Genomic DNA, 12,200 nt, shown 5'->3' with positions numbered 1-12,200 from the left:
TTCCAATGCTTTTTTCTCAAACTAATGTAACATAATAATGTGTTTATTTAAATATTTTACATAGATAACACAGTTGCAGTGATTCCTATGTAATCAAAATTGGTAATTAGATGGAAATACTTATTACTTTAATTTAATAAATATAACATTTTTCTAGCTGAAAAATATTTATAAACAAAATTTTTTAGTTTAAAACAAAGTTATATTACTGATATGGAATCTAGTGGGGACACTTCTGGTTTCTGCTCCAACATGTAAAGAGATTATGAGTTGTCTCTCTCACACTCAAAACAAGAAAATAGCTCAACTGTAAACCTACAACTTTTCTATCAGAAGATTTGGGTCTTATGACAAACTGTCGCCCTGAAAACTGGAGAGACAGGTGAATACAGAGAATACAGATCTGTTTACCTGAAGCAGGAGCTTCTGGAGCCTGTAACCGACAAGAACACCTAAATGGGAACTTTGACAAATTACTGTAGGCTAAGTGTGGGGTAGTTTGAGAGTTCAAATCTCTAATCTAAAGGGAGCTCACACACTTCCATGAGTTTTACCTCACACTAGGTTTTCATGATTTAGAATGAAGAAAAATAGCCTCATGTTTGTCCAGGGAGAGGGTAAAGTCAACTGTTTTGAAATAAGGCCAGAGCTTTCTCCATGACAAAGGCCTACTCAGCAAGGCAAAAGCCTTCACTCAAGCCTTATCTGACTTGGAGGGGAAGGGAGGTCACTCAACCCTACTCACACCTTCTTGTCTCATGTAGGGGTAAAAAAAATATTAAGAAACATTTATGAAGGTCTCAATCTTAATCTCATAGGATTACAGAATGCTTCTCCTACCCCATTTTACCACCACATCAGGGTTCATGTATAATAACAGTAAATTTTAGCTGAAAGTATTACAATGTTTAGATTTTATGTAAGAAGTTTCTAGGGAAACTCAAAGACAACAGGGGAAGCAAAATCAAGGGTGTTCAAATAAATTAAAATTTTTGACACCTACAGCTGCAGCAATCAGTCAACACAGTCTAACTCCCAGCCAGATAAAAATGAAACTTCACACAAAATCTACCTCAGTTCCTATTATCCAATATATCATGTCTGCTTTCAACAAAAAATTACAAGGCATGCAAAAAGGCAAGAAAAAACACAATCCAGAGAGACATAGCAAACATTAGAACCAAACTCAGATATGACAGAGATTTGGGAATTATCTGTTTTAAAATGTGCCCAGGATTTTGTTCTAATCAGGTATGGTAAAATGACAGACACGGAGAAACCGCCTTGAAAGAAGAGTTTATTACTTGCAGTGCCAAAGGGAGGGGGCAAGCAATGCCACACAGGGCCAGATGGGGAAGCACCAGGTTCAGTCAGGAGGCTGAAGGAGAAAGAGAAAAGCATGGGCACAAACCTTTAAATGTGTTTTCCACAGGAAAGATAGGCAGAGCAGGGTAAATACCTTAGGATTGGCTAGTACGAATAATTTTAGTAGGCTCTGAGTTATAAGGGTAATTACTAATTGTTGGGTACCTGTCTCTGGTATTATTTAGAGGAGAGGAAATATTGGCTCAGTGTGTGAGTGTTAGATAAAGGGGTTCATTGTAGATAAGGGCTTTGGATTGGTTGGTTTGCTTATAAAAGGCATACTTGTTAATCAGCCGGGCGTGGTAGCGCATGCCGCTAATTCCGGTTACTCTGAAGGCTGAGGCGGAAGGATTGCCGGAGTCCAGCGGGCGAGGCTGCGGTGGCCGGGAGCGGCCGCTGCACTCCAGTCTGGGCGACCGAGTGAGACTCCAACTCAAAAAAAAAAAAAAGGCGTACTTGTTTACTGTCTCTAGTGAGTAGCTAGCTCTGGGAAAGGCAGTCTTTCCAGGATTAGCAAGGCCCCGAAGATGTCAAAGCATCCTAAAATACAGAATATGAAAACATGATTAATACATTATTGGAGTGAACATTATAAAAACTAATTAATATGCTAAGTGCTCTAATGGAAAAAGTGTACAACATTCAAGAACAGATGAATAATGTAAGCAGAGAGATGGACTCTAGGAAAAGAATCAAAAGGAAACGTAAAAGTCAAAAATGCTGATGTAAGATGTAAAAGAAAGAATACCTTTGATGGATCAGTAGACTGGACAAGCTGTGGAAAGAATCAGTGAGCTTGAAGTATGTCAATATGAAGTGGCACCCTAAAAAACAGAAATTTTCTTTTGGAGGATGGGGCCCTCGTAATACAGGCTTCCTCTGCTATGTAAGTGTTCTAGGAACCCATCGGCATCAGTGTTACAGCCAGAATTGTGAGAGGCTGCGTTCGGCTTCAGTGAATTTTTAAAAAAAATTTTATTTTGGAGATTCTTTTAACGCATTTGTCCATTTCATGATGGGCGATTTATGAGTGCCCCTGCCCACATCATGTTAAGTGTGCAGCAGTTTTTGACCGAAAATGGCATGGCCTCCGTGCCCCATCCTCCCTATTCACCCAATCTCACCTCTAGTGACTTTCCTTTCCCCCTCCAACCCAGTTGAAAAAAGTTCTCAAAGAGAAATCTTTTACCAGTGTGGAAGAGGTGAAACAAATGGCAGAAACACTAAACAGCATCAAAACTGACAAGTTCAAAAACTATTCTGAGCAGTGGAAAAAGCATCTTGATGGGTATATTGCGTCAAAGAGTACTTTGCAGGTGACTGAAGTTTAAACATGTAAGAATAAATATACAATTTTTTATAAATAAATTTCTTCTGTGTTTGGGTCCCCCCTCTTGTAGAAACTTCCCAAGATGAAATGCAAAGAAGAAAAGAACAAGAAAAGAAAGAAAGAAAGAAAGAAAGAAAGAAAGAAAGAAAGAAAGAAAGAAAGAAACAGAATATTCAAGAACTGTGGGACAATTACAAAAAGTATAAAGATGTGCAATGGAAATACCAGAAAGAAAAGAAAGAAAGGAGCAGAATAAATATTTGAAGTATTAATTACTGAGAATTTTCTAATATTAATGAGAGAAACCAAACCACAAACCCAGGAAGATCATAGATAAATATCAAAGCAAAATAAATACCAAAAAACACCTAGTCATATCACATTTAAACTGTACAAACCAAAGGCAAAGACACAATCTTGAAAGAAGAGAGAAAAAAATTACCTATTGAGAAATGGGTAAAGATTAACATTAACTTCTTGTCAGAAATCTGCAAGCAAAAAGAGAATGAAGTAAAATATTTAAGATACCAAAAAAAAAAAAAAAAAAATCAACACACCAAACTAGAATTTTGTATCCAGTGAAATTATCCTTCAAAAGTGAAGAGAAATAAAGACTTTCTCAGGGGAGCTTTCATCCTATTTTGTATAATGGAGGTAACACCAATCTCCCCCATCAATAAAGAACTTTATCAGACAAACAAAACTAAGGGAACTTATCAGCAATAGTCTTGTCTTGCAAGAAATGTTAAAGGAAGCTCTACAAGAGAAGGAAAATGATGTTGACCAGAAACTTGGATCTACTTAAAGAAAGGAGCATCAGAGAAGGCAAAAATGAAGGTGAAATGGATCTTTGTTTTTCTTATTCCTATCGGAGCTAATAGATAACTTTGTTCAAAGTAATAATAGCAGCAACGTATTTGGGGATTAAAGCACATGGACAGATGGCTAAATGAATGATAGCGATGTTATAAGGGATGGGAGAGAGGAACTGGGAATACTCTGTTATGAGGCACCAGCACTAAGCACAAACAGAACATTGTTATTTGAAAGTGGACTTAGTCATCAACAAGGGTACCTACACAATGCATATTTGTATACCTAATCCTTAACTGTACCCCACAATTTTAAAGTAAAAAATATGTATTGGGGAAAAAAAAAGAAAGTGGACTTAGATTAGTTGTAAATGTACATTGTAAACTCTAAGGTAACCACTAAAATATTTTTTAAAGAAGTATAACTAATACTGTGATATAGTACTATGATAAGAAATATATATATATATATATTTGGTTTTCATCCCTTGTTTCTCACACAGAGCTCCTAGTGTAATACAATAAATTAATATTTAATTTTTTCCCCTGGTTCCTCACAGAATATCCAGGACCTTTGATATTTCCTGAGTGACGGAGGTAATAGAAGTGTCTTTTGTTATTCATAGTAAGACCCTTTGAACTACACCTGATTTTATGTCAATACGATGACTCTTGGAGGATGGGGGCTGGTTGCCAGAGGAATCAACCATGTGATAAGAGAACTGTGCTATGGTTTGAATGCATGTATCCCTCCAAAATTTATATATTGGAACTTAACCCCCAAGATAATGGTAGTAAGATTTGGGGCCCTTCAGGGTGACTCGGCCATGAGGACTTCTCTTTGTGGATGAGATTAGTGCCCTTATGAAAGGGGAGAAGGAGAGAGTTCATTCCTCTTGTCCTTCTGCTCTTTCACCACATGAAAACACTGCATTTGTCCCCTCCAGAGGACACAGCAACAAGGCACCTTTTCGGAAGCAGAGATCAAGCCCTTACCAGACACAGAATCTGCCAGTGCCTTGATTTTAGATTTCCTAGCCTCCAGAACTGTGAGAAATAAATCTTTATTATTTATAAATTGCCCAGTGTATGACATTTTCATTACAGCAGCAGAAATAGACTAAAACAGGTTGGAACTTTCAGCCCTTCTTAGCTCCTCCCCAACTTCCAGAGAGAGACTAGAGGCTGAGTTAATCACAATAGCCAATGATTTAATCAGTCGTGCCTATGTGATGTGACCTCCATAAAAACCTTAAATGTTGGGGTTCAGAACGCTTCCAGCACATGCATATGCTGGGAGAATGGCATACTCCAACTCCACCTAGACAGAAGTTCCTTTGCTCAGCACCTTTCTGGACCATGTCCTATCTACCTCTTCAGCTATTCATTTGTATCTTTAAGATATCCTTTAGCTTACACTGAAAAAATAAAGTGTTTCCCTGAGTTCTGTGAGCTGTTATAACAAATTATTAAGCCTGACTCCTGGGGGTAATGGGAACTCCCAATTTGTAGCGAAGGCAGACAGAAATGTGGGTAATGTGGGGATCCATCACTTGCACCTGGCATCTGAAGTGGGGTGCAGTCTTGTGGGACTAAGACCTTTAGTGTGAAGTTTGTGCTAACTCCAGGTAGTGTCAGAATGCCTGTAATCCCACGCCTTTGGGAGGCTGAGGTGAGTGGATTGTGTGAGCCCGCGGGTTCGAGACCCACCTGGGCAACTTGGCAAGACCTCATCTCTACAATAAATCAAAAAATTATTAGCCGGGCGTGGTAGCGTGTGCCTGTAGTTCCAGCTACTTGGAAGGCTGAGGCGGAAGGATCGCTGGAGCCCAGCGGGTCAAGGCTGCGGTGGCCGGGAGCAGCCACTGCACTCCAGTCTGGGCGACAGAGTGAGACTCCAACTCAAAAAAATAAAATAAAATAAAAATAAATTGTAACAAACTCAGTTGGTATCTGCAGAGAACTGGAAGTTACTTGGTGTGGAAAACCCACATATATAGTGTCAGAAGTGTGAGTAGAGAAACCATTTTTCTTAAGATGTCCTAAAAGTGGAGAGAAAATGGAATCATAAAATGATCAGTTAAAACCAGAGAAGGCAGAAAAGAGGGAATAATTTTTTAAAAAGCCAAGTGCAGTGAATACAAAACAGTTACAGACATGGTAGACATAATTAAATATATCAAAATCACTTTAAATGTGAATGGTTTAAATACACCAATTAAAAGACAGACTGTCAGAGTGAATAAAAAAGACCAAGGCACTACTATATGTTATGTACAAAGACACACTTTTTTTTTTGTCTCTGGCACCCAGGCTAGAGTGCAGTGGCACACTCACAGCCAACACAGCCTTGATGTGCTGGGCTCAAGAGATTCTTCCGCCTAAGCCTTCCAAGTTGCTGGAACCACAGGTGCCCACCACCATGCCTGGCTAATTTTATGATTTACTGTAGAGATGAGTTGCCCAGGCTGGTCTTGAACCCCTGGGATTAGGCAATCCTCTCACCTCTGCCTCACAAAATGCTGGGATTACAGGCATGAGCCATTGTACCTAACTGAGAATATACATTGCACCTAACTTTAAATATACAGACACAGATATATTAAAAGTAAAAGGATAAAGAAAGATATACCCATGCTAACAGTGGTCAAAAGAAAGCTAAAGTAGCTATATTAGCCCAGATGCAGTGGCTCATGCCTGTAATCCCAAGGATTTGGGAGGCTGAGTCAGGAGAATTGCTTGAACCCAGGAATTTGAGACCAGCTTGGGGAATATAGTGAGTGAGACCTCGTCTCTACAAAAAACAAAAAAAAATTTAGCTGAGTATAGCGGTACACATTTGTATTCCCAGCTACTTGGGAGGCTGAGGCAGAAGGTGTGAGCCCAGAAGGTCAAGGCTGTGGTGAGCCATGATTGTGCCACTGCACTCCAGCCTAGGAGACAGAGTGAAATCCCCCGACTTATGAATTAATTAATTTTTTTTTTTGAGTTGGAGTCTCACTCTGTCGCCCAGACTGGAGTGCGGTGGCTGCTCCCGGCCACCGCAGCCTCGACCTGCTGGGCTCCGGCGATCCTTCCGCCTCAGCCTTCCAAGTAGCCGGAATTACAGGCATGTGCTACCATGCCCAGCTGATTTTTTGATTTATTGTAGAGATGAGGTCTTGCCAAGTTGCCGAGGCGGGTCTCGAACCTGCAGGCTCAGGCAATCCACTCACCTCAGCCTCCCAAAGCACTGGGATTACAGGCTGAGCCACCGAGCCCGGCCATGAATTAATTAATTAAGGACAAAGAAGACTTCATAGCAAGAAAAATGATAAGAAATAAAGGGATCAATGCATTAAGAAGATATGACACAATTCTTAATGTGTACGTGCCTAATAACAAGAGGTCAAAATACATGAGGCAAAAGTGACAGAACTACAAGGAGAAATAGATGCATTCACTATTATATTTGAAGACTTCAACACACCTCTATCAGTAAGTGGCAAATCCAGCAGTCAGAAAATCAGTAAGAGTGTAGTTGAACTGAACAGCTATCAACCTGACTGATGGATCTAAGTGAAATTTATAGACTATTTCCTCCAATGAAAGCATTCTACTCAAGCTCACACAGAACATTCATCAAGATAAAGCACATTCTGGACCATAAAACACACCTAAACAAACGTAAAAGAACAGGCATCATACAAAGAATGTTTTCAAGCCACCATGGAATTAAACCAGGAATTAATAGCAGGAAGATAACTAGAGAATCTCAAAATACTTGGAGATCATACGACATACTTCTAAATAACACACGAGTTAAAAAAGTCTTGAGATAAATTAAACTAAATGAAAATGAATATACAGCTTATCAAAATTTGTAGAATATAGGATCCAGTGGAGATTCAGAAGCTTGGTACTATGACAGGAATAGTAAAGATAAAAGTAGGCCAGGCTTTGTGGCTCAGCCTGTAATCCCGCACTTTGGGAGGACGAGGTGAGTGGATTGCCTGAGCCCACAGGTTCGAGACTCGCCTGGACAACTTGGCGAGACCTCATCTCTACAATAAATCAAAAAATTAGCCGGGTGTGGTAGCGCGTACCTGTAGTTCCAGCTACTTGGAAGGCTGAGGCAGAAGGATCGCCGGAGCCCAGCAGGTCGAGGCTGTGGTGGCCGGGAGCAGGCCACTGCACTCCAGTCTGGGCGACAGAGTGAGACTTCAACTCAAAAAAGAAAAAAGAAAAAAGTAAGTTATAAATTTCCCATAAATGACACTACTAGTAATTTCCATTAGCAAAGCAAAATGGAAAAAAATTTGTTCATTGTGTAGAGAATTTTAAGGTAATAAAATGGACATTGGAGATATTTCCAACAAATACACAGTAAATTTGATGAGAAGTTTTCACTCAATAGTAGAAAAGAATTTATGAAATTAGTCTTCTGAAGTAAAAATTAATGTCCAAAATTTAAAAAAAATTAACACAATCTGAGCTTGTAACTTTATCTAGCTACAAAATGGCTTAGATTCTTGAACGAAAAAGAAAACCATATATATAGATGGAGCTATGGTAAAATAATATATTGTTTAAATTATGGAAATTTTGTTAGAAAATTATAAGAAAAGGCTAAAGACTTTTTAAAAATGAAAGATCTTCAATTTAAGTCACTAAACAGTTGCTCATAGAATTCAAGATATTTCTAACAAAATTAAAGTTCAAATGATTCAAAATTTCAAAAACTGTTAAGTACTTTTCCTTAACTTTAGATGAGTCATACCGCTTAATTAACACTTTTGGCTTTTTTTTATTTTTTATTTTTTTAGTCTCATGGGATTTCTAAATTTACAAAGAGATGTGTGGCTTCCCCCAAATTAAACTCATGGCATACAAGAATTTCCCTAGATGTGAAAAATTCAGTCTCTATCAAAATGGATGGTGCTCCAGCCATGTTAGGTTAAAAGTTGGAATTTATTGGAATTTTAAAACAAGAGAATAATGTTTTCCTTATTACTTTATTCTACCATATGACATATATTTTAAATATTTGTGTTTTCTGAAACAGATTGCATGAAAAATTTGTGAATATAGTTAAAAATTGTTAAGCACTTCCCAATTCATTTTATGAGGCCAATTTTATACTGATACCAAAACTAGACAAAGATATTACAAGAAAAGAAAAACACAGAGCGATATTTCTTATGAATGTAGAAATAAAAATTCTCAGCTAATTACAAGCAAATTGCATCCATCAACATCTAAAAAAGGATTATATTTCATGATCAACTAGGATAGGATTTATACTAGGAATGCAAGGCTGGTATAACATTTGAATATCAATTAATGTAACACTGCATCAACAGAATCAAGAACCAAAATCAGATGATCATCTCAATAGACAGAAAAGGCATTTGACAAAATCCAGCACCCTTTCAGGATAAAAACACTTAAATTAGGAAGAGAAGGGAACTTCCTCAGCCTGATAAAGGGCATTTACTGAATCCCCACAGCTAACAGAATACTTAATGGTGAAAGAGTTAATGTTTTCCCCCTAAGATCAGGAATAGGAAGTCAGGGTGTTCACTCTTGCCACTTCTGTTCAACACTGTATTGGAAACTGGGCAATTAGGCAAGGAAGTGCTATAAAATGCATCCAAATTGGAAAGAAGCAAATAAAACTATTTGTAGATGCCGTGATCTTATATATAGAAAATTCTAAGGAATACACTAAAACATGATTAGAACAATAAATGAATTCAGCCAAGGTTGCAGGGTATTTGATTAACATACGAAAATTAATTGGAGTGGCCAGTTAAGATAGTTAATGCCAAAGTTTGGGAGACCGAAGAGGGAGACCAGCCTAAACAACATAGCAAGACCCTGTCTCTACCAAAAAAAAAAAAAAAAAAAAATTAGCTGGATGTAGCAGAATGTGCCTATAGTCCCAACTACTCAGGAGGCTGAGGTGGGAGAATTACTTGAGCCCAGGGGTTTGAGATTATAGCGAGCTATGATTGTATCACTGCACCCCAGCCTGGGTGGGAGAGAGACCAAGAATTTGTCTTAAAAAAAAAATCAGGCTGGGCTCAGTGGGTCAGCCTGTAATCCCAGCACTTTGGCAGGCTGAGCCAAGTGGATTGCCTGAGCCTGTGGGTTGGAGACCAGCCCGGGTAACTTGATGAGACCTCGTCTCTACAATAGATGAAAAATTAGCCAGGCACGGTAGCGCACGCCTGTAGTTCCGGCTACTTGGAAGGCTGAGGCGGAAGGACTGCTGGAGCCCAGCAGGACGACGATGGAGTGGCCGTGAGTGTACCATGGCACTCCAGCCTGAGTGACAGAGTGAGACTCCAACTCAAAAAACAAACAAACAAACAAAAAAGTCAATTGGATTTTTACACACTAGCAATGAATAATCAAAAAGTGAAATTAAAACACAATTCCATTTATAATAGGATTGGTAGTAGGCTGAACAATGGCCATCCAAAGATACTAGGTCCTAATCCTTAGAACCTAGAACCTGGAAATGTTACCTTTTAAGAAGAAGAAATCTTTGCAAATGTGATTAAATTAAGGAGCTTAAATTGGGGAGATAATTCTGGATTATCCAGGTGAACCCTAAATCCAATTGCAAGTGTCCTTAAAAAACAGAGGCAGCCAGGCTCGGTGGCTCAACCTGTAATCCTGCGCCTTTGGGAGGCTGAGGTGAGTGGATTGCCTGAGCCCGCGGGTTCGAGATCCGCCTGGGCGGCGAGACCTCATCTCTACAATAAATGAAAAAATCAGCCGGGCGTGGTAGTGCATGCCTGTAATTCCGGCTACTTGGAAGGCTGAGGTGGAAGGATCGCTGGAGCCCAGCAGGTTGAGGCTGTGGTGGCTGGGAGCATGCCACTGCACTCCAGTCTGGGCGACAGAGTGAGACTCCAACTCAAAAAAAAAAAAATAAAAAAAGAAAAGAAAAACAGCCTGGTACTTCAAATGTTTAAACATAGAGTTACCATATGACCCAGCAACTCCATTTCTAGCATAAATCCAAAAGAAATGAGAACATAGATCCCCACAAAAACTTGTATACAGATGTTTATAGCAACACTATTCATAATAGCCAGAAAATGGAAACAACCCAAATGTCCACCAACTGATGAATGGATAAAAATAAAATGTGCTATATTCATATAATGAATATTATTCAGCAATAAAAAGGAATAAAGTACTGAAGTATGCTACAATATGCATAAACCTTGAAAACATTGTGTTAAGAGAAGGCAATCAGTCGTAAAAGACTACATATGGCATAATTCCATATTAATGATATGTCTAGAATAGGCAAATCTATAGGAACACAAAGTAGATTAGTAGTAAAGCTGGGGGCGAAAGGATTGGGGGAAAAGGGGAAGTAACTATTAATGGGTACTGTGTTCTTTCTGAGTGGTAAAAATGTTCTGAAATTGATTAAGATGAGATTTGCACAACTCTGTGAATATAAGATTTGCACAACTGTGAATATACTAAACACCACTGAATTGTATCCTTTAAATGATATATGTATTAAATCTCAATATAAAACTTTAAAAATTTGCTCACAATATACTTGCAAATATTGTGGATGGGTGCCAGTTTATGGAACTGTTGAAAGAAAACAGAAGACAATAAATTTTTTTTTTTGAGTTAGAGTCTCACTCTGTCGCCCAGACTGGAGTGCGGTGGCCGCTCCCGGCCACCGCAGCCTCAACCTGCTGGGCTCCGGCGATCCTTCTGCCTCAGCCTTCCAAGTAGCTGAGGCACACACTACCATGCCCGGCTAGTTTTTGATTTATTATAGAGATGAGGTCTCACCAAGTTGCTGAGGTGGGTCTCGAACCCGCAGGCTCAGGCAATTCACTCATCTCAGCTTCCCAAAGTGTGGGATTACTGCCTGAGCCATGGAGCCCGGCTAGAAGACAATAAATTTAATGATCTGTATTCTTTGCCAATGCTTGTTGGTTGGTTGAGTGGAAGAAGAGTTTTACAGATTTACTGTACTGTTAATGCCAGATAAAAGGAGTAACAAAAGGAATGACTGTGTTAGGGCTCAGAAAGCAATATCCCAAAATATGGCACTTCGGCATGCTGCGTACTTTGAACTAAAGGAGATTGGAAGGCTTTAGCAGCAGCCTCAAAAGCTTATCTTGCCCTCCTGTTTCCTGCTTTTCCTTGTCCCCCAACGCAAGCCGTAGAAACTAGAATTTCTCTTCCCCCAAGGAAGAGATAATAACTAGAGTCCTTCTATCCCAAATCAGTATTAAAAGCTAAGAAAGTATTACTCTTAAAAAAAAAATCATCTGACCTACCTCATCTGAGAGTAGGTCATAAGACCCTCATTCTGGAGACCCTATACCTGGGAAGAAAGACTGCTACATACGGAGACCAAGAGAAATCTGGACAGGCCTTGCTGGGTTTCCCCCCTAGTCTACTCCTATCATATCATAGCCTTTTTGTCCAATCATAGTTCCACAAGCTGTCCATTCTTCATCAAACAAGCACAAAATTGGACAGTTTTCCCTAGGTCTTTGAGTATTTCTAAAGGCTCCTGTGTCACATAAAACCTTAAATAAATTCATTAATCTTTTCTGTTAACCTGTCTTTCATTGGAGTGTCCTCCACAACTCTTGCAACAGATGAGGAAAGGTATCATTCCTTTCTGCCCCTACAGTTGACAGGCTTTTTTTTTTTTT

This window comes from Carlito syrichta, unplaced genomic scaffold (assembly GCF_000164805.1).
Source record: "Carlito syrichta isolate Samal-C Ts95f unplaced genomic scaffold, Tarsius_syrichta-2.0.1 Scaffold309773, whole genome shotgun sequence".
NCBI lineage: Eukaryota > Metazoa > Chordata > Mammalia > Primates > Tarsiidae > Carlito > Carlito syrichta.
This window is presented reverse-complemented; position numbering follows the sequence as displayed.